Raw genomic sequence first — 24,290 nt, 5'->3', positions numbered from 1 at the left:
GTAGAGTTTCTGCTGAGAGATTCGCTGTTAGTCTGATGGAATTCCCTTTGTGGGTAACCCGACCTTTCTCTCTGGCTGCCCTTAATATTTTTTCCTTCATTTCAACTTTGGTGGATCTGACAATTATGTGTCTTGCAGTTGCTCTTCTCAAGCAGTATCTTTGTGAAGTTATCTGTATTTCCTGAATTTGACAGTTGGCCTGCCTTGCTAGGTTAGGGAAATTCTCCTGGATAATATCCTGAAGACTGTTTTCCAAGTTGGTTCCATTCTCTCCATCACTTTCGGGTACACCAGTCAGACGTAGATTTGGTCTTTTCCCATAGTCCCATATTTCTTGAAGACTTTGTTTGTTTCTTTTTACTCTTTTTTCTCTAAACTTCTCTTCTCACTTCATTTCATTCATTTGATCTTCAGTCACTGATATTCTTTCTTCCACTTGATCGAATCAGCTACTGAAGCTTGTGCATGTGTCATGCAGTTCTCATGCCATGGTTTTCAGCTCCATCAGGTCATTTAAGGTCTTCTCTACGCTGTTTATTCTAGTTAGCCATTCATCTTATCTTTTTCAAGGCCTTTAGCTTCTTTGCAATGGGTTCAAACATTCTCCTTTAGCTCGGAGAAGTTTGTTGTTACTGATCATCTGAAGCCTTTTCTGTCAACTCATCAAAGTCATTCTCTGTCCAGCTTTGTTCCGTTGCTGGCAAGGAGTTGCCTTCCTTTGGAGGAGAAGAGGTGCTCTGATTTTTAGAATTTTCAGCTTTTCTGCTTTGGTTTCTCCCCATCTTTGTGGTTTTATCTACCTTTGGTCTTTGATGATGGTGACATACAGATGGGGTTTTGCTGTGGATGTCCTTTCTGTTTGTTAGTTTTCCTTCTAACAGTCAGGACCCTCAGTTACAGGTCTGTTGGAGTTTGCTGGAGGTCCACTCCAGACCCTGTTTACCTGGGTATCACCAGTGGAGGCTCAGTTGGAAATGCAGAAATCACCCGTCTTCTGTGTGGCTCACACTGGGAGCTGTAGACCAGAGCTGTTTCTATTTGGCTGTCTTGGAACCTCCCTCAGTATTGAGTGATTTTCTTAATCCTGAATTCTAATTTGATTGCACTGTGCTCTGAGAGAATGTTCTGTTTTCAGTTCTTTTGCATTTGCTGAGGAGTGTTTTACTTCCAATTATGTGATCAATTTTAGAATAAGTGTGATGTGGTGCTGAAAAGAATGTATACTCTGTTGATTTGGGATGGAGATTCTGTAGATGTCTATTAAATCTGCTTGGTCCAGAGATGAATTCAAGTCCTGAATATTCTTGTTAATTTTCTGTCTCATTGATCTAATATTGACAGTGGGGTGTTAAAGTCTCCCACTATTATTGTGTGGGAGTCTAAGCCTCTTTGTAGGTCTCTGAGAACTTGCTTTATCAGGCTGGATGCTCCTGTATTGGGTGCATATATATTTAGGTGCATATATATTTGGGTGCATATATGTTTTAGGATAGTTAGCTCTTCTTGTTGCATTGATCCCTTTACCATTATGAGGTGCCCTACTTTGTTTGTTTTGATCTTTTTTTGGTTTAAAGTCTGTTTTATCAGAGACTAGGATTGCAACTCCTGCTTTTCTTTTTTTCTTTCCATTTGCTTGGTCAACATTCCTCCATTCCTTTATTTCGAGCCTATGTGTTTCTTTGCACATGAGATGGGTCTCCTGAATACAGCACACCAATGGGTCTTGACTCTTTATCCATTTGCCAGTCTGTGTCTTAACTGGGGCAGTTAGCCTATTTATATGTAAGGTTAATATTGTCATGTGTGAATTTGATCCTGTCATTATGATGCTAGCTGGTTATTTTGCCCATTAGTTGATATGGTTTCTTTGTAGTGTTGATCATCTTCACAATTTGGTATGTTTTACAGTGGCTGGTACCAGTTTTTCCTTTCCATATTTAGTGCTTCCTTTAGGAGTTCTTGTAAGGCAAGCCTGGTGGTGACAAAATCTCTCAGTATTTGCTTGTCTGTAAAGGATTTTATTTCTCCTTCACTTGTGAAGCATAGTTTGGCTGGATATAAAATTCTGGGTTGAAAATTCTTTTCTTTAAGAATGTTGAATATTGGTCCCCACTCTCTTCTGGCTTGTAGTGTTTCTGCAGAGAGATGCACTGTTAGTCTCATGAGATTCCCTTTGTAGGTAACCCGACCTTTCTCTCCGGCTGCCCTTAACATTTTTTCCTTCATTTCAACTTTTGCGAATCTGACTATTGTGTATCTTGGGGTTGCTCTTCTCAAGCAGTATCTTTGTGGTGTTTTCTCTATTTCCTGAATTTGAATGTTGACCTGTCTTGCTAGGTTAGGGAAGTTCTCCTGCATAATATCCTGAAGAGTGTTTTCCAAATTGGTTCCATTCTCCCCATCACTTTCAGGTACACCAATCAAACACAGGCTTGGTCTTTTCACATAGTCCCATATTTCTTAGAGATTTTGTTCATTTCTTTTCATTCTTTTTTCTCTAATCTTGTCTTCTCACTTTATTACATTGGCTGTTCTTCAAACTCTGATATTCTTTCTTCTGTTTGATCAATTTGGCTATTGATACTTGTGTATGCATCATGAAGTTCTTGTGTTGTGTTTTTCAGCTCCATCCAGTCATTTATGTTCTTCTCTAAACTGGTTATTCTAGTTAACAATTTCTCTAACCTTTTTTCAAGGCTCTTAACTTCCTTGCATTGGGTTAGAATATGCTCCTTTAGCTCAGAGTTTTTATTACCCACCTTCTGAAGCCTACTTCTGTCAATTCATCAAACTCATTCTCCATCTAGTTTTGTTCCCTTGCTGGCAAGGAGCTGTGATCCTTTGGAGGAGAAGAGGCATTCTGGTTTTTGGAATTTGCAGCCTTTTTGCGCTGGTTTTTCCTTATCTTTGTGGATTTATCTACGTTTGGTCTTTAATGTTGGTGTCCTTTGGATGGGGTTTTCATGTGGACATCCTTTTTGTTGATGTTGATGCTGTTCCTTTCTGTTTGTTTGTTTTCCTTCTAACAGGCCCCTCTGCTGCAGGTCTGCTGGAATTTGCTGGAAGTCTGCTCCAGACCCTGTGTGCCCAGGTATCACCAGTGGAGGCTGCAGAACTGCAAAGATTGCTGCCTGTTCCTTCCTCTGTAAGCTTTGTCCCAGAGGGGCACCCACCAGATGCCAGCCAGAGCTCTCCTGTGTGAGGCGTCTGTCGACCCCTGCTAGAAGGTGTTTCCCAGTCAGGAGGTGCAGGGGTCAGGGACTCACTTGAGGAGGCAATGTGTCCCTTAGCAGAGCTTGAGCGCTGTGCTGGGAGATCTGCTGCTGTCTTCAAAGCCAGTAGATAGGAATGTTTAAGTCTGCTGAAGCTGCACCCGCAGCCACTCCTTCCCCGCAGGTGCTCTGTCCCAGGAAGATGGGAATTTTATGTATAAGCCCCTGACTGGGGCTGCTGCCTTTCTTTCAGAGGTGCCCTGACCAGAGAGGAGGAATCTAGACAGGCAGTCTGGCTATAGCCGCTTTGCTGAGCTGCGGTGTGCTCTGCCCAGTTCAAACTTCCTGGCAACTTTGTTTACACTGTGAGGGGAAAATCGCCTACTCAAGCCTCAGTGATGGCTTGAGTAGCCCTTCCCCCACCAAACTCGAGCATCCCAGGTCAACTTCAGACTGCTGTGCTGGCAGTGAGAATTTCAAGCCAGTGGATTTTAGCTTGCTGGGCTCTGAGAGAGTGGGATACCCTGAGCTAGAATACTTGGCTCCCTGGTTTCAGCCCCCTTTCCAGGGGAGTGAATGGCTCTGTTTTGCTGGAATTCCCAAGCACCCTTGGGGTATGAAAAAGAACTCCTGCAGCTATCTCAGTTTCTGCCCAAATGGCCACCCAGTTTTGTGCTTGAAACCTAGGGCCCTGGTGGTATAGGCACCGGAGAGAATCTCCTGTTCTGCAGGTTGTGAAGACCGTGGGAAAAGTATAGTATGTGCGCTGGAATGCACCATTCCTCATGGCACAGTCCCTCACAGCTTGCCTTGGCTAGGGGAGCGAATTCCCCAACCCCTTGCACTTCCTGGGTGAGGTGATGCCCCACCTTGCTTCGGCTCACCTTCCTTGGGCTGCACCCACTGTCTAACCAGTCCCAGTGAGATGAGCCGGGTACCTCAGTTGGAAATGCAGAAATCACCTGCCTTCTGCGTTGATCTCACTGGGAGCTGCAGACCAGAGCTGTTCCTATTTGGCCACCTTGCCAGCCACCCTGACTTGTTCATTTTCTGTTAGTCTGTGGGTTACCAAATACTGTGAAGTGGTGTGCTGAGAGGAGAATGTAAAGACAAAGTGTGGATCCAGTGACATAAAATTTTACAGCTTCCTGTGGAATAAGAAAATTTTGGAAGCTTAAGAAACTTTTAATTTACCTAATAAAACCTTGTGTTTTATAGAAGCATGAGGCCCAGCCATTTTTGTTTACTCTATATTCATTCAACTACTTTTTATTTTACTCTGTATTCATTCAAACAATGTGGTGTGTGATGATCCACAAAACTTGAACTTTTTCCTGAAAGATTTAGGAAGTCATTTATTAAAGGATTTTCAGCAGATTTGGATCAGATTTGGAGTTTAGATCATTGCACAGCAATATGAAGGAGGAAGTTAGAGGGAAGCATGTCTGGAGGCAGGAAAGACAGTTAGCTGTTTCCATAATAATTCAAATAAAAAGTGTTAAAGGCCTGGATTTAGGCTGTTTCATGGGCAATGGAGAGGGAGGTGGATATGACAGCTGTGATAGAAATAGAATCCATGGAACTAAAAATCTGTTTCAACTGTAGCCCATTTCCACCTTATAAATTTAAAGTCTAGACTGTGATACCACTGAAAGGCTGGTCTTCTTGAATGAGTTTCCTACTTCACAGAAAATCATCAGAGCGTGTCTTTAAGAATCAAAATGTATTGATTGCCTTGAACAATGAAAATCTTACATCAGAGGCAGAATAAAGCATGATCCCAACTGGGATGGTCAACCAGCTGGAGCTAGTAATTTTTTTGTTCCTTTCAGAAACTAATTGTGGTAGATCCTTTGAATGGCTACCCCAAAAACCTTCACAGTGTTTGAAACAGGGTGTGGAATAGGATAAGGGTGGTGAGAAGAGGCTATTTGGAAGGTGTCTTTCTATTTTTGAGATTGGGTGACAAGGTGTGTGATGGTGCTGCTTACAGAGAAAGGGCATTCAGAGGCCAGAGGAAAACTGGAAAAATGTGGGACGTGTGAAATTGAAAGTACCTGAGAAACAGTCAACTGGAGCTAACATGAAAGATATGTTCATATACAGCTTTTCAGCTTAGCGGGAAAGTCTAGTGTACGTAGGTTTGTAATTCAAGCATCCAGGTATATGTGATAGTTGAAATCATGCAAGTGAGTTAGGTCCAGCAATGTTCAGTGACTTCCTCATGTTTCAAACCATTATAAGAGTGAAACTCAGGTCTTCTGGCTTTACCACAATTCTCAATAAGACAAAATATTTGGGCAAAATAAACCTGTGTATTAAGTGTCTGGATCTCTTCAAATTTGGACTCTGATATCAGAAGTTGCTACAGCCCTTGTGTGCTACAGCTAACACAAATAGGACCTCTTTTATGTTTCATAAATGTTCTGCATTTTATCCTATTTCTATTAGAATTATTTGAATTTCACCTTTTTAGTAACTTCACTTTTGAAATGTAACCCTAATGATTTTAGATTTCATAACTAGTTGGTTAACATATAATTGGCATGATCTTTATATTATTTGTTCAGGAAAGTTTCTGAAGCATTTTTCTCTACCAAGTTTTGGAGCAAGGGTGAGGATATGGATGTGGACCACTGGTCTTCATTCTGAATCCAATCAATTTAAAGAGAGCTCAACCACTGTAAAATTCAATACATCTACATAAATAGAAATCAATTGAATTGATTTTTGACAAACTTGCTCCACTGCCTTCAATTCAAAACCTGCTTATACATAGTGTTCCAGAACAAAATCACTACCGTGTACAACAGAAATACTGTTTTATTAAAAGCATAAAGATTACAGTTTTGCAAAGGCTTTGCTTTATGTGAATTTTCAGTGAAATAAAACTGCTTGTAACCACTTATACTATAAATCTGTAATATGCTTGCACTCTGTAAGAGCTAATAAATCTATTAATCCATTGACCTGAAAAAGGTTTAAATGCCCCAAAATTATCAGCATTAATGGTTCTGATTATTTTCTCCATGAATTTGCACTGTGTACAATTACTATCCAAAGTATTTGAAATGATGATTCTTTATCCAGCTTAGATTAAACATGATACATTAAAATAAATGCTACAGTATCTATATCATAAAATACATTAAAATACTGTACCAGAATATCTAGAAAGAAAGGACTTATGAAGTAGACCTGCATGCCCTTCTCTCTCCTTGCAGAGTTTGAGTGATGCATCAAAGGAAGAAAGAAAGCATATTATCTTGTCTAATTGCCTTGTAAACATTATAATGGCAGATCTCCTGGCAAACAAAGCATGTGATTTTGGCTAGCAGGAGAGAACTATGAAATACATAGAGCAAAATGCAGCTGCCTGTCTAGAATCAGCTGTGGTAAATAGACCTGGAATATTTACGTTTACGGGGGATGGATCCAAGGAAAATGTCACATAAACTATGTAACTGAGTAATTCATGACCTAAGTGGCTTCTTCTGTGCAAGATCTATACCAGAACACATCTCATGTAAGAAGAAAGGACTCAGTAAGTCACAGTGGGGTCCCAGAACACTTTCTGCTTCACTTGTGTCATATAATTACTTATGTCATTGCAGTTATTAGCAACACTTGACATTGAGTAAGTACTCTGATTCTATGATTTTCATTTGCCAGTCTAATTCTTAATATTATCTTAATGCTTGCATAATATAATATCTGAAATAATCTCAGGTCCTATGAATAGATCATTTTAATTTCATTAATAATAAACCACATTTTAAAAACCCTCAATGATGGGGGTATATCAAAGGAATACAGGAGTCAACTGAAAGAACTCCCAGTGGCCAAATCTAGAGCAATTTGTGTAATAAAATAAAGTAGTGTATTAAATTATATCCCAAAGTATTAAATTATTTTTAATTCTAAATTTATTTAAATAATTGCTTAAATAAATAGGGAAGAATATACAATCCTATAGACACATATTAGCAAAATGGAAAATTGCAGTAAAAATATAGGGCTGATCTGGGAAGAAGAAGAAGAGCTAATCCTCTGCATTACTCATAGCAATTTTCTTACACTGCTTTGATAAAAATCTAAGTCACATAACTACATACATAAAAATATTTGACAAAATTGAATATCCACGTATTATGAAAACTCTCAGCAAAGTACAAATAAAGGCAATTTTCTTATCCTGATAAAGCACAAACTGATTCTTAAATTGTATATGGTGTGGTAAAGGAGCAAAAATTCTAAAATAATTTTGAAAACAACAAAGTTAGAGGAATCATACTATCTGATGTTAAGACTTAAGTTACCGTAATCAAGATAGTCATGCAGGTCAGTGGAACAGAATACAGAATCCGTAGATTGATGTCCACATGTATGGTCAATTGATCTTTGATAAAGATCAAAGAAAAGATCAAATTTTCTTTTTAATAAATGGTGCTGAAATAATTTGACATCTTATGTAAAAAATAAACCTCTACTTATAACTCCCACTTTATAAAAATTAACTAAAAATGGATTATAGACAAATGTAAAATTATAAAACTTTACAAGACAATCTAGGAGAAAATACCCATGACTTTGATTTAGGAAAATATTTCATATATTTTGAAGCTCTGATGTTCGGTCCATATATATTTAAAATTGTTACGTCTTCTTGGTGAACTGATTCTTTTATCATTATATAAGGCCCTTTCTTGTCTCTTATAATAGTTTTTCACTTAAAGTCTATTTCGACTGATAGTATAGGCACCCTACTTTCTTTTTATTACTATTTGCATAGAATATATTTTGCCGTATTTCCACTATCAACCTGTGCATGTCCTTAGGGCTAAAGTGAGTTTATTATACACAGAATAGAGTTGGATCCTGTGTGGGTTTTCTTAAAAAATCCATTCTGCCAGTCTATGTATTTTGGTTGCAGAGTTTAATCTATTTACATTTAAAGGGAAGAACTTACTATTGGCATTCTGTTATTTGTTTTATGTAGGTTTTATAGCTTTTTCATCATTCGTTTCCTATCATCACATTTTTCTGACACTCTGAAGCACACCAGATTATAGGAGCACAAAACAGACCAGCAGTTTCTAGAGGCTAAGAGAGGAGCACTTACAAAGGGGCATCCAGGGAGAGTTGTTTTGTGGTGATGAGACTATTCTGTGTTGCTGATTGTAGTGGTGGCTATATTACTTTATGCATTTGGTAAAACTTATTGAACTATATACAAAATATAAAAGTGAATTATGCCATGTGATATTGTGATGTAATAAAAAATTATGTATTTGGTCTCTGTCCCTGATTCCTGAGACAGAGCTTCTAAATCCCTTGCAGATAGGGATGCTAGGAATATCTTTTGTTCTTATACTTGACCCTGGTTCTTGACCCAGAGCTCCGAAGAACTTTTGAATTTCCTGAGTGATAGGAGTATCTGATACAGAGCTCCTAAACCCTGGAATTTCCTGGATTATAGGAGCATCTTTTGCTTTAATTAGGTGACTCTTGGTAGGCTCCTGGATAGCCTTAGAATAGGAGCTGATTGCCATGAAAGCCAACCATGTAATTAGAGGGTTTGAACTTTTAGCCCCAACCCTTTATTCCCCGGGAAGAGGAAAGGGGCTGAAAATTTAGTTGTTTACCAGTGACCAATGCTGTAATCAATCATTTCTACATAGTGAAGCCTTCATAAAACCCCAAAATGAGTTTGGAGAGCTTCTGAATTGCTGAACACATGGAGGTACCTGAGGGTGGCACACCAGAGAGGGCATGGAAGCTCCTTACCCCTTCCCTCATGCCTTCAGTGATGTCCAAGGGAAGGAATACAGTCATGGGTTCTTAGTTTCTGTTCCTCGTTGAGCCAGTAAAGCCCCTTCCTCATTCCTCTTTTCTGCTTATCACTATATACAGAAACTAAAACCATGACTTCAGGTTGCTAAAAGTCTAAAGCAAAATAAAACAAACAACAACAACAAAATAAGGCAGGTTGGACAAGCTTGCCCTATGCAGCTTCTCCACCTAACTGTTCATTAGTATCCTTAGTAATATCCTTTGTAATAAATGAGTAAATGTAAATAATGTGTTTCCCTGAGTTCTATGAGCCATTCTAGCAAATTAATTGAACCTAAACAATGGGTAGTGGGAACCTCCAATTTATAGCCAGTTGGCCAGAAGTACAGGTCACCTCCTGGGACCTGTAACTAGCATCTGAAGTGAAGGGAAGTCTTGTGAGACCGTGCCCTTTGTGTGTGGGATCTGACCCTATATCCATGTAGATAGTGTCAGAATTGAATTCAATAATAGGCCACCCCGGTGGTGTCTGCTGGAGAATTACTTGGTATGCGGGAAAAAATCCATACATATTTTGGTGACCAGAGGTGAAGTAATGTATTGAGTGGTGAGTGTGTGAGACTAAGAAAAACAGTTTGGTTTTTTGCTATCTCAAATATATATAAATTTAAAAACAAATTTTAAAATTGAATCATTTTAAAATGTCTAAACTGTAAATTGAGTAACCCATTATAATAATTTATAATGTTTGTATTTGATGAAGATAGTTTCCAGTCCATTATTTTTCTCTGTTTACATTATAGAATTATATTTAGGTTAAAATTTATACATTTAAAAATTATTTCCTTGTTTCCGTTGTTTATATTCTAAATTTTTTTTCTATTCCTTAGAGCTGATAAGTGTCTTCATTATCTGCTTGTTTTACTCTGTCAGGCTTCCATAGCCCATCTGATTCCACCTGATTATTCAAATGAGCTGCTTGTCACACTCTAGCTGAAGCCCTCAGATATGTCCTTCTCTCCTATACAGACTTGCCATATTATTTCAGGTGTGTAGGCATTTGCTCAGGTCTTAAATGTTCATCTTTATCCTTTCTGCCTATTCAAATCCATCTACACAATGTATTCTAGAAAGGATGTCTTTATTACACTATGCATCATTGACTTCCTCATGTAGATGGACCTCCATAACATTTGTAGGCTGTATTACAAAATTCAATGACAAGTATATTTACATTCTCTTGCATTTGTTTCTTGTGCTTCAAGCGTATTAGTCTCGTCTTCTCAGCTAGATGGTTAAGGCCATGATTTATATTTTGATGGTTTTCACAGCACCATCTTTGGTAAAATGACTACCAAAAATATATCCTTCATTACCATAGATGCTCAGTGCCATCTGATTAAGCTAGAGCTAAGAATACTTGTTTTTATCTGAATCTCAGAGGCTGGGGACAGTTGGTCTCAGAAGTCACATGAATCACTCAAAGTTAAATGTTCCTTAACAGAGGGAAATCGGAACTCACATATTTGAAAATAGCTCACATCATATACCATAGAAATGTTATGGTTTATATAGATACAAAAATATGACATATCTCCTATATATAAGAAATTTTCAAAAGGTCTTATTCTTACAGTGATAGATATTTGCTTCTTCAAAGAACATGTACACTATAGAAATTGGTTTAAACTAGTATTATTACCGATTCACATCATTTTCTCATTTATTGTCATTGAAACTGCCCCCCTGGAAGAATAATCAGTCCACCATCTTGGACCAGCACTTAATTATTATTTAGCAAAATTTGATTGTTATTACCAAAATGTAGGGACAAGTAAAAATATAATTCACTATTATGATAATGTTGGTACATATTCTGATTCAAATGTTTTTCTTGCAATACGTCTCAATTTATCATCCTAAAAATCAAAGATCCAAGTTTCCAGATTGAAAGTATTTGATATTTATAAACTATGTACACAACAAAAAACAAATATCCAGAATTTATAAAGAACTTAAACAAATAAACAGAAAACCCAAATAACCTCAATAAAAAGTGGGCAAAAGGAATATACATTTCTCAAAAGAAGACATACAAGCAGCCGAGAAGCATATGAAAAAAATGCTCAACATCATTAATCATCAAAAAGATGCAATGAAATATTATCTCACACCAGTCAGAATGGCTATTATTAAAAAGTCAAAAAACAACAGATGTTGGCATGGTTGTGGAGAAAAGGAACACTTATAAACTGCTGGAGAGAATGTAAATTAATTTGGCTCCTGTGGAAAGCAGTTTGATGATTTCTCAGAGAACTAAAAATAAAACTACTATTTGACCCAGCAATCCCATTACTAGGTAGCTACTCAAAGAAAAATAAATGTTTCTTCCAAAAAGCCACCTGCACTCATATGTTTATTAAAGTACTACTCACAATGGCAAAGACATGGAACCAACCTAGGTGCCATCAACAATGGACTGGATAAGGAAAATGTGGTACAAATACACCATGGAATACTGCACAGCCATAAAAAGAAAAAAATTTCATGTCCTTTGCAGCAACATGAATGCAGCTGGAGACCACTATCCTAAGCAAACTAAGGCAGAAACAGAAAAACAAAAACTGCATATTCTCACTTATAAGTGGGAGCTAAACACTGGAAAATAAAGATAGGAACAGTAGACACCATGGACTTCAAAAATGGGGCAGGAGAAAAGGCAGCAGGGTTTAAAAACTACCAGTTGGGTACTTTGTTTAGTATTGGGTAAGGGAATCAATAGAAGCTCAGACCTTAGCACTATGCTATACACCTGTGTAACAAACCTGCACATGTACCCCCTGAATCTAAAATAAAAGTTTTTTAAGAGTAAGAAATAAAATTATTTGAAGGAAACTGACCTATACGTTTCTTTGCTTGCCTTAAATAGCTCTTCTTTGAGGAATCTGATATTTTTTGTGTGTAAGTACTCTTTTTTTTTTTTTTTGAGACGGAGTCTCACTCTGTCGCCCAGGCTAGAGTGCAGTGGCCGGATCTCAGCTCACTGCAAGCTCCGCCTCCCGCCGCCATTCTCCTGCCTCAGCCTCCCGAGTAGCTGGGACTACAGGCGCCCGCCACGTCGCCCGGCTAGGTTTTTGTATTTTTTTAGTAGAGACGGGGTTTCACCGTGTTAGCCAGGATGGTCTCGATCTCCTGACCTCGTGATCCGCCCGTCTCGGCCTCCCAAAGTGCTGGGATTACAGGCTTGAGCCACCGCGCCCGGCCGTGTGTAAGTACTCTTTAGCTATTAGTTGAAAATACAAAACCACATAGTTTGCTTAATACATCAATTTATATCACTTTTTTCAATTCTTGGCAAATAAACACTCCTCAAATTACTAGAAATCTCAGAAGGAAAATTAATCTATTGCTGCAGCATATATTAGGCAAAGTGGAGAAGTGTAGTATTCCGACTGAACTAAAAAGTATATCAAACCAATATCTAGCTCCCACTGAAACATTCAAAGAATTACACATTAACAACTTACTACTGTCAATGTAATTTTGTTCATTTCCACTTGTTTTTCTGCAGTGTTTTCAAACATTTTAACACTGAAAACATTATAAAAAATCATATAACTAATTGTATGTTGGTTAAAATATGTTTTATCATAAAAACTACTTTGATGGACTAATGTTTGATATGGTTTGGCTCTGTGTCTCCACCCAAGTCTCATATCAAATTGTGATCCACAGGGATTGAATCATGGGAGCAGACTTCCCTGGGGCTATTGCTATTCTCTTCACAGTGAGTTCTCAAGAGACCTGATTGCTGTAAAAGGGTATAGCAGCACCTCCCTGCTCTCTCTTTCCTACCAGTCATGTGAAGATGTGCCTGTTTCCCCTTTGCCTTTTGCCATGATTGCAAGTTTCCTGAGGCCTCCCCAGCAATGCTTCCTGTACAGCCTGTGGAACTGTGAGTCAATTAACCCTCTTTTCTTCACATATTACCAAGTCTTAGGCATGTCTTTATAGCAGTGTGAGAACAGACTAATACAATGTTATTATTTCCTCTTGAATTGTGCATTGTCATATTAAAAATGTCAAGCATTGTTCTAGGTGCTGGCAGTAGTGAATTAAACCAAATTCCTGTGCTAAATTCATTTATATTCTATGGGGAGAGAGAATGCTAGCCAGTCTTTCTTCCTAGGTACTTGGCCCTCTTCTTGATGCTCTTATGAACATGTGATGTGGCTCTTTCACTAAGAAATCTCCATGAGGAAGAACTGGGTATTACATAAGGCACTTGTAACATCAGTACGATCTAGGGGAAAAAAATCTCAAGATTTATTTTAGATTTGAATCCTAAAATTTCCAAAGACATTCTTCTAGATCGTGAGTTGTTAGAGTTCTTTAAATTGCACTGTTGACTATAGAAAGTGGATTGCCATGTTAAATTAAAACAAAAATAAAAGATCAGCAATAAATAAACTGAAACTGATTACAACATTTTATTATAGTTGTATTTTTCTGGGAAAGGCAGAATGAACATCAGATTCCCCAAAGGGCCCATTATCTAAAGTGTATAAGGGAGCACTTTTATTGTCTCACGTAGTTCAAGTAGAGATAATGGCAATTCAAAATTCATATGTAAAGCCCAGAGTCAGTCTCATACTAAGGTCTGCTCTTAACATGGGAGAGATACTCCATATGCCAGGGGTACTGTGATTTAATACCAGCTCATCATTCTTTTGACTTTTCCAGATGGCAGGCTTTTAGCATAGATATTTTTTCTAGATATCTACAGTTGTGGCTACATGGAGTAAAGTGCAATTAACTGAAATTACTAGCAATTTTGTGTTTCTGATTTAAAGGCATTTTGTTTATTAACTCCAGACCCCTGCTCACACTCATTTGTTGAATTCAGTAACTAACCAAGTATTCAGAAAATGAGAATATAAAATGGGAATTCCTCAAAGGTTATGTAAAATAATGTATGAAAAACTTTCTACCACAGAATTTGGTTGTTGACAGGCCTTTAATAAATTTTGGGTGTATCTGAGCACATCACTTTGTAGCAAGAACATTTTTATTTACAAGCAGTAAAGTATCAAGACCAAAGTTATAAATTTGGTCTACAGTATAAGTCTCATAAAGTTTTAGCTATGTTGAATTTTTTCAAATGATGTTGGTTTTGTCAGTTCATGATAGTTTATTTTTAAATGCTTTACCAAAATGGTCAAAATATCTTAAATTTAAATGTTTATTCTGTTATAAATAGTAGACCTTATGGATTTCTTAAATATTTGTTGGAAGCATCTAGTGAGGCAGTTGTAATCCCACTAACTATATACAAACCAAAAAGCCCTTTCTATGTTTAAAACACACACGCTGCGAAGGAAGTTATTCCAAAAACTCCAGACTGTGAACAGACATTAACCTTCTACTTTGACAACATCTAATTTTCCTGAAGAACAATTAAAACCCAGGGAGTCTCAATTGGAAGCACTTTCACTTTGGTAATAAAGGCCAAGTCTTAATGTTTAGGTTTTAGTTGCATTCATTTTTCATACCAATGAACTGCATCATGCTCTTCCTTCAGCACACAAGCTGTAACCAGGCCACAATTCTATCATTTTCATGAGGGCCCAAACATATGCCATCTCTGCTCAAACCCTTGCTAATTCCTGGAGGTTTCTTCAGAGAGCTGAGTCGAGGAGAGAATTTTTCAGCAAAGGTAACTAATATGGATGTTAATGTATATAATCTGGCTGAGAAATCAGCTTTTCTTCAACAACTGATTGTGCTTTATTCTTTCTGGTCACTTTCTCCAAGTGGAGCACTGGACTCTGCTAGTGGATCTAAAGTTTTCCCTAGTGTATTTTCCAGCCGTATTCTAGAGATGTGCCCCTTCCCCTGAATTGTGTGGTGTAGTGAAGGTAGGGTATGACGAGGACTTAGCTCTCAGAGTTAGCAATGCTGTATGCATCCAGAATCTGCTACTCACTAGGGGACCTTCTACAAGTCACTCAGCTTCTCTGGGCCTCAGTTTCATTATCTACACAACGAGGAACCCTGTCTACATTCTAAGTATCGTATAGCTCCAAAGTTTCTATGAAGTCCAGACGTTCTACTCAAGGAATTTAGTATCTTTATACCTTCATTTTCAAGAAAAAATGATGCTTCTCCTCCCAAAATATTAGAAACCAGTGCTAAAAGTCTAGAATATTTTAGTGTCTATGAACTGTAAAATCATGTTTTGATTACAAAATAATAATCAGAAGAGTAGGAAGGTGACAAGTTAATAAACAAGCAAAAGATTTTTCCCTAACGAATAATCAGCTAAGGAAGAGATGAACATAAGAATTGACATAGTTAATTCTCCTGGAAAGAAGACAACGTAGGAGTTACTCTGTGATATAGAAAATAAGATATAACCCCAAGCTGTCATTTGAGGACCAATAAGTCATTGAATGACACTTTGATTCCTAGATGCACATATTTTAAAGACTTTTTTTTTTTTTTTTAGGAAATTGTAGATTAGGGCATCACTGAGAATCCCAAGCAATGAGCATCCACAGCCGTGTCCCTCTCAGTATGCAGCATGAGGGTCTGGGTCCTCCTCAGGGTCCAGGCAGGGTATACTAGTTATGCTCCCCTACGTCTGCTCTTCTTCTGCAGGAGGCATTTTTCTCACCTTTATAGCTGTCTCCTGTCTCTTCTACTTTACAGTTTATAGGAAAGCTACTTGCTTTAAGTCAGCCTGGCTTAGCCCTTGAGATGCAAAGAGTTTTGCATGTGAAACTGTATATGCAAAGTTATGGAATGTGGCACTCCATTTCTCTGTCAGTAAAATCTATCTTGAAAGTCTTTTGTTCAGGACTCAGAAATACTATTTTACAAAATAAAAGTAGAACACTGACTTTAACAATAAATGCCTGTAGACACATTGGAATAAAATAATATACCAGAAAAAAAAACCTATCTCTACATTTTATCCCTTTTTCACAAGTAATGCCCAGTGGAGTCAGCCCCCTGCCCCAGGGCCTCACTGATAACTCTTCTCCCCCATTAAGCTTAGCCTTCCTTTCTAAGAAATATCCTCTCCTTAAGCCTAAATCTGAATGTTATTTCAACCAAATTTTACTTTGGTAAAATTATACCAACAGAGATCCCAGTGCCATTCTCCTCCAAAGTACCACAAAATCTAAGGATAACAAGGAGTGCTTACTACATGACAGGTAAAGTACTAAGTTCTCTGCTTATATTGACTCATGTAACCCTCTCAAAAGCCCTATGTGGTAAGTTTCCCATTTAATGAATGGAAAACTGAGTCCTAGAAAGATTAACTAGCTACCTAAGAGCATACAGTTAGAAAGGGTGGATCTCGGATTTCACCAGAAGCAGATGTGGCTTTGTGAAATCTGACAGTGATGCCAATATCCCAACAGATAAAGTAAGGTTATAATATTCTCTCATTTTCTATTCTTTTTCTAAAAAATCATGTGCTCAAATCTTACAGGACTGTGTATTCAAGAGGCTAGCTATTACTCCCCCCTGCTTTTTAAGCAGCAAAATCCTTTTCATTAAATGACATCTTGAGTAAAAGCTTAATATATACAACATGTCAAACAGGGGGTGCTGTATTGGAGGCCAGGTATGGATGTGCTGGCTGCAGGTGAGGGCAGACGGCAAAGCCCGAGTTATCTTCTTCAAGGCAACTCTGCCACAACTTGAAAACACCTTAGGCCTCAGTTTGAAATGCGTCTCCTACTTTTGGGACTCTTCAGCATCAACATTTCTCCCGGATAACCTGACAAAACTGTAGAACATCAGACCTGGAATGACTGAAAGACCACCTGGCTCCGTGTTTACCTGAGGTGGGCAAGTGGCTGAGCAGCTCAGGAGTGGGCGCCCTGAGTCTTGTCCCATCTTACTTTGTACTGCACTGTTCCTTAGGGAAAGCTTTCTTTTGGAGACCCACCAGGACTCCTTAGAAGCAGAGGTGATAAAGCAAGCTTTCTAAATGATTTGGGGAAAAGGACATGTCTTCCTTTCACATTTTTGGAAGTAAATCCTTTTAATAAGGCAGGGACTCCCCAATGAACCAGTCTAAACCACTGCTGGCTGCCTCATGCCTGGCCTGCTTCACCCACTCAGCAGAATCACCTCTTCTCCGAAGGCGGCTGTGTCTGAAACACCTGCTATACAGAGCAGCTGCTCCCTCACAGGCTTAAAAGGGAATCAGAGGTGTCAGCTCAACCAAACTGCCCTCCTGTAAGCTTCAGGAGGACAACGACTCTGTCTCCCTGATGCACGTGAACCTAGCACTGGCACCCTGGAGCAGAGCAAGTGTTCAATACTAATCGTGTTTGCTTAATCGATAAGCCATTAGTGTGTGCTCTAATAAACTGCTTTAGAAGAATGCTTTAAGAGTTGGAAGTATAGATCTGCCTAACATACATGTAGAAAAGATTAGGCAGATCTTTTAAATGCTTGCATTTTAGTAAGGAAAACAATTGATCATTACGAGTGAACCCTGCATCATTATTTTACAATCTACAGAGTAATAGGAAAGTAGACAGATTTGGCAAACCACAGAACTAACCATTGTATCTGACTTACTCATTTGCTCATGGATGAGATTCTAACAGAGATGCACTTGGCATTTTCACAAATGCTCTGCACTTCAAAGAGTAGATTAGCTAATTTTCCGCTGAAACCCTTCAACTCAATGGGGACAATGTATCTCACCTCAAATCTTCAACCAGATGTGCTGATCAAACCCACATGAAGCACATTTATTCTTGGAAAATATTTTCAGTTTTACTATTTACTATTGTAATTCCCACTCATAAAACAGCCAGCATTTGCCATTATATTCGACAGAGACATCTTTAACAACTTTTTAAAAGAATGACTGCAATATTTTAGGTTATCAATAAACTGGTGTGGAAAACGCAGCACTCTTAAAAGTCAGTCATGGCACTAGTGCATTAATTATACATTAGAACAATTAGCCTTAAAGAGGTTATAGATTTATAAATTATAAATTATGCCAAGTATTTTGAAATTAGGTTCCTGTGAGTTATGACCCTGTGTTTTGAAAGAACAACTTGTAACTATATTGCTGATATCTTGATTATAATATTTTATGTCAACATTATGTTAAAATATAATATCCCATTATAAAAGTTCCAGAGACAAGCCACAATATGTAAATATTTCTGTATTTTAATTTACAAAGCTTATTTTTTCATTTGCCCTGATAACTGAATTAACATTGTCAAGGGAAATTCATATGAATCAAAAAATGCAATAAATTAGACCCTTAAAATAATTCATATTTCATGAGTTGCCCATTTTAAGGTCAAAGTCTTTAGCAAAATCTCACAACTCCTATGGCACCATCTTTTAGGTACAGTTTAAAACTTTGAATATACTTTGTTTTCAAGTGTTTATGAATAATTTCTTCAATAATAAAAAAATCATATACTTTGAAGGACGGGCCTATCTCATTCTTCTTGCCTGGCCACATAGTCTTGTGGGTATAATTCAATATTTTAATAATTTCTACTATTCCTGAGAGAGTCAAACAATTTCTCATCATCATCTCACCATCACAATCTTAAAGACAAGTCTCAGTTTCTGAGTGTCAGCCAGGGAGCAGATACCAGGAATTGTGCTCTCATCCTCATGACAAAACTTCAAGATCTCTTGGCAAAGAAAAGCAAACCAAGATTCAAAACCAGGTTTGTGGATTCCAAAGTTGAACCCTTTCTGGCCATGAAGCCTCCTTTAGCCAAGTGCTAATTCAACATTTAGCTTTATAATGTGTCACAGATAGCTGATCCATTAAATAGTTTCTAACACTGTTCTGATTCATCTCTTTTACAATATATTGAGAATAATAGCATTTCCACAAAGGTTATTTCAAATGAAAAGACATTTACTATCTTTGTGCTGTCATTTACCCTAAAGAGCCTATAGTTTTCCAGTAATGTAGTTTCCACTCCTGGGAAAGCACAGCTCTTTTATATAAATAGCATGAAATCAGAGGGATGCTGTGCAAATGCTGTGCTTCTCCAAAATGCATTTTTAAGATTGACCCCAAAACTCATCTTCTCCTCTCAATTTACATAATATCTCTTACAAAACTGCCAAAACCATATTTCAAATTTAAAATGTCTTGGACAAAGGGAAAAATGCTCTGAAATATCAAATTACATATTTCTTTCACTGTGATGACTCCAAAATATAACCTCAGCTTCAGCTATGATTTCTCTTAAAGATTCTATTAAAATGCAAAGAAATAGTTGATTGTAGGTGGCAGAGCCTTCTGAGATCCCTCTGGCAGTTTGAAAATACGCCCTTAAATTCTTTGACACTTATTTAAAAATAGAATCTAATTTCCCTCTCTTTGAATATGGGCCAGATTTAGTGGCTCACTTCTAATGACTGTAATATGGTAGAAATGACACCATCTGACTTCCTCAGCTCAGTTAGGAAAGGCCAAACACCACTGCCTGGCTCCCTTCTGCTCTCCTGGGACACTCACCATTGGATCCATCTACTATGCTGAGAGGAAGCTGAAGAGCCACATGGAAATCCAACAGCTAGCATCAACCACTAGACGTGTGAGTGGATGAGCCTGCAGACGATCCTTGCCCCTGGTCTTTGAGCCATCCTCAAACCATGCGGAGTTATTGCATATTCATGAACAAAATAAATGCTGTCATCTTTTAAGCCACTAAATTTTGGGTGGTTGTTCTGTGGAAATAGAGAGCCAGAGCAAGCCTATTCAACCCTTTGTCTTGGGGTTCCAAATAGAAAGCATCTTGAATAACGTAGATAAAACAACAGTAAATCCAAATGCAGACACCAAACATATCCTAGAGGAATCTTGGAGAACTTTAGTCTTGCTGCTTTTTATTTTCACATCTCATCAGCAGTACTGACATTCCATCAGGATCAATAGAGAATTAACAATGGAGTCAATATTTTTTCCCTTTATTAGTTTGGGAAAAAGATCTCATAATCTGGTGCACTCCTTTCGGAGGCTTTTCATACCATCCTATCCTTTATCACAGGCCCCTCACATTTAACATGTCCTGAACCAAACGTTTTTCTCCTACACATTGACTCCTCCCCATATGATTCTCATCATTATCAATTCAATTTGACTTAGAAATCTATTCCTTTCTCTCCTCCTTCCCTACAGTCAATCATTAAATCTTGTAGATATTATCTCCTATCACTGATCATTTGCTATAACTCATCACATTTCACTAATAATAATCAAAGCAGCAATACATTTGATAAACTCCAAAGAAAGATTTTTTCTTTTTTCTTTTTATATGGGGTCTCTATCTCTCAGGCTGGAGTGCAGTGGCACCATCTTGGCTCATTGCAACTTCTGCCTCCCAGGTTCAAGCAATTCTCCTGCCTCAGCATCCCTAGTAGCTGGGACTACAGGCATGTGCCACCACGCCCGGCTAATATGTTCGTACTTTTACTAGAGACAGGGTTCCACTGTATTGGCTAGGCTGGTCTCAAACTCCCTACCTCAAGCGATCTGCCCGTCTCAGCCTCCCAAAGTGCTGGGATTACAGCTGTGAGCCACCATGCCAAGCCAAAGAAAGATAGATTTTTAAAATGTTTCTAATAATAGAGAAAGTAAAGATGCTACATTAGAACACATTATCTGTTCCCCTTGCCAAAACTGTGAATTATTGTTTTAGATTGTGAAAATATCCAAATGCACAGTACATAGAAAACTGCAATGACTTCCTTTAATATAAACTCATAGAAACTCAGGATCAGCAGTAACTTCTCAAAGACCCCACATTCGCCTGCTTCTGTTGCGCCCCTCTCAGGTGCATATGTTCCGTTTTTTTCGTAACTCTTTCCAGGCATGGTCCAGGTTAATATCCTGTCGTTCTTTCCACACACTAGAAGTTAGTCTATTCATATACGGGGCAATGGATCAGAAAATCAGGGAAGAATCCAAGGAAATCAAATCACCATGTATCATTAATAAACTCGTATTTATTGCTTATCTATCAGCAGATGCTTCTAAAAACATCCATGCCCAGGCCCCACCACAGTCCCATTAAATTAGTGTCTGGGGAGGGGCTCAGGCCTCAGTATGTCCAGAGCTCTGCCGGTGACGCCAGTGAGCAGCCAGGGCTGAGAACCACCAGCCAGGGTGCGCCTACTATTATGAAGGTGTTTCGAGAGATACACAGAAAGCACCTCAGATAAATTCTGTAAACATCTCTGCAATTGAAAAAAGTTATAATCTGTGAAAGGGAGAACACTAATTCAACGCATTTTTTACTAACTGGACCAATTGTTTTACTAAAACAAGTGTATATTGTGGGCTTTATGGTACAGTTTCTGTATTGAAAGAATGTACAGCATCTGTGAGACGGAATGTCTTTTAGGATTTGGTGGCTGTGGAGTCTAACCTAACCAATATTTTGAGTAAAATGTTAGAGAATGAAGACACTGATCTTTGTTTAAATCTTATTTTCTCCATTCATTGATGTGCTGAAGATAGCAAGCCACAACTTATGAGGACCTAATATTGTGCTCGTGAGCACATACCTTCTGCTGTTTTCTACAACTAAGAAGGCAGCATCTCGGCATTATTGTTCAGGCTTCCAGCAGAAAAGGTGCAGGCATGAGCTCAGAGAAGCACCACTAGCGAAGCCGGGGGGCCCCGCAGCCCCCGACAGAGAGGTGAGATGACTGGTGGGTGTTCTACACTTTGTAAGTGAAACATTTGGAGGTTCGCTATTACTTTGCCTTTCATTTCCTTGTAGGAAACTATAGATTGAAATGGGTTGGTATGGCTGGTTAGTTTTCATTTCTAACTTTATGTTTATTTAAAAATTGGATACAATTCATGCCGACTGTATTTTATTATATACAAACATATCCATCTTTACTTCCATTTATCCTACAACAAATTCTACTCACAGTATCTATTTAACTTGCACTATTTATTAGAAATGATGAAATAAAATTGTTTCTTAAATTTTACTTAAATATAATAAAATATATTCAGTATTGTTTAACTCTTATAATTGCATAGAAATGAATGTATACATTTATATATTTTTTCTTGAACAATCAAGAGGAAAGACATTCTCTGCTATAATATGAAGTGTCAAAGATGATTGTTGGGCCGGGCGCAGTGGCTCACACCTGTAATCCCAGCACTTCAGGAAGCCGAGGTGGGCGGATCATTTGAGGTCAGGAGTTCAAAACCAGCCTGACCAACATGGAGAAACCCTGTCTCTACTAAAAATACAAAATCAGATGGGCATGGTAGTGCACTCCTATAATCCCAGTTACTCAGGAGACTGAGGCAGGAGAATCGCTTGAACCCGGGAGGTGGAGGTTGTAGTGAGCCGAGATCGCACCACTGCACTCCAGCCTGGGCAACAGAGCAAGACTCTGTCTCAAAAAAAAAAAAAAAGAAAAGGAAAAAAAAAGATGATTGTTGGGGATATAAATAGTCTATTTGTTCCTATAAAAAAAACTTTCATAAATCCCCTGGCATATAGGAAAGGTAGACTGAATGCTGATGTACCAGGCCTCATGACTAATTCTCCCATTTGCTCAGGGTGCTCCACCACCAAGACCCTTTCGGAGAGCCATGAGCGCAATGCTGACTCCCGCTCTGCTCTCGAGGCACTAACAGCACGGTGCTGAAACAATAATATAAATCAAAGTGCTTTCTAACGACGTTGTATGAAAAGATCAGTCTGGGCTAAAGATCAAAATAAAATTATCATTACCTTTAATGATTGAGACCATATTTACTAGTATTTTAATTATTTGCTTTCTTTATTAGTAGTAATATTTAATATTTTACAATATTTATGATACTGTCATGTTCTTTCAATGACCAAAAAGCATTATCATTATGTTTAAATGTGAATAATCAAAATTTAACGTAAAATTAAATAGTAAATCTAGATGTTGTAGGAACAGAAACAACAGAATTACTTTTTGTTGGCATGATATATTTATTAGCATACGTGTATATGTGTATTTGTGTGTGTGTATAATTTCTTTCTTTAATAAACTCCAAATAAAATTTTCAGTAATTCCAGATTTTCTTTGATTTTATTTTCTAGTAATTTCAAGTTATTTACACATAATTGAAGGGAAGATTTAATTTCTAAAATAATCATTATCAGAATCAACGTTTATTTGCAGATTCTGAACAGAAGACTGCTTTCACTTGATCAGCATTTTTAGCTGAACTCCAGAAGTGCAAAGGAAACTCAAAGGAAGACATTTGTTTTTGTACAAGGTTTGATATATTTCTAATGAGAGAAACAACTCCAGCATCTATTAATAGAACAATTCTTCTGCCAAGAGCAGCACCTGTCACCTAGGTGCTATTCAATACATACTAGTTGAATAAGTGGATGACTAAATGATGGTAACTCCTTACCTCCTTTAGCAGACAGCAGCGAATACCTGACTGTGTCAAGACACCATGAGGCTGGGTTCTCAGCGTGGCTTCTCTTGACCAGTGCCTGGACTTTGGGCAAATTCCTTCAACGCTCTAAACTCAGATTCCTGGCCGGGCGCGGTGGCTCACACCTGTAACCCCTTTGGGAGGCTGAGGCGGGCAGATCACGAGGCCAGGAGATCGAGACCATCCTGGCTAACACCATGAAACCCCATCTCTACTAAAAATACAAAAAAAAAAAAAAAATTAGCTGGGCGCAATGGCGGGCGCCTGTAGTCCCAGCTACTCGGGCGGCTGAGGCAGGAGAATGGCGGGAACCCGGGAGGCGGAGCTTGCAGTGAGCTGAGATCCGGCCACTGCGCTCCAGCCTGGGCGACAGAGACAGACAAATAAATTTAATTTATTAAATTATTTATTTATTTAATAAAATAAAAAATTTTATTTTATTTTAAAAAATTAAAAAATATTTTATTTTATTTTTTATCAGAAAAAAATAAAATAAAATAAAATAAAAACCTCAGATTCCTTATACGGAATATGGAAAGCCAATCTGCATCAGGGCTAATTTAATATACACCAGCTTTGTCCTTACACCGCGTTTTTTTCCAACATGGTGGAAAAAAAGTCCTTACAACCCACTATATATTAGGCTTTAATTAGCAATTACCACCCAAATGAAAAGAATCAGCAACACTTTTTAGAATGCCCTGGCGTGCTGGTGGTGAGAATTTTTCTTTTAGAATAGTACCACAAATACGACTTTTTGACTCAGAGATGTAGTGGTTTTAGAACTTAAGATTTGACTGCCTTGC

General features: G+C 38.1%; 1 pseudogene across 1 annotated transcript in view; it reads right to left on the bottom strand.

Moving 5' to 3' along the window:
* Positions 1-20,900, bottom strand: part of LOC105501543 — a 55,185-nt pseudogene extending 34,285 nt beyond the window's left edge. The window contains exons 1-2 of the transcript XR_001000209.1: positions 20,754-20,900; positions 17,141-17,216 (exon numbers count right to left, since the gene is read on the bottom strand). The product of XR_001000209.1 is annotated as an ATP synthase subunit alpha, mitochondrial pseudogene (transcript). The remainder of the gene's footprint in view (positions 1-17,140; positions 17,217-20,753) is intronic.
* Positions 20,901-24,290: the final 3,390 nt, after the last annotated feature.

This window comes from Colobus angolensis, unplaced genomic scaffold (assembly GCF_000951035.1).
Source record: "Colobus angolensis palliatus isolate OR3802 unplaced genomic scaffold, Cang.pa_1.0 Scaffold72, whole genome shotgun sequence".
In the NCBI taxonomy this organism is placed as follows: domain Eukaryota; kingdom Metazoa; phylum Chordata; class Mammalia; order Primates; family Cercopithecidae; genus Colobus; species Colobus angolensis.
This window is presented reverse-complemented; position numbering and strand designations above follow the sequence as displayed.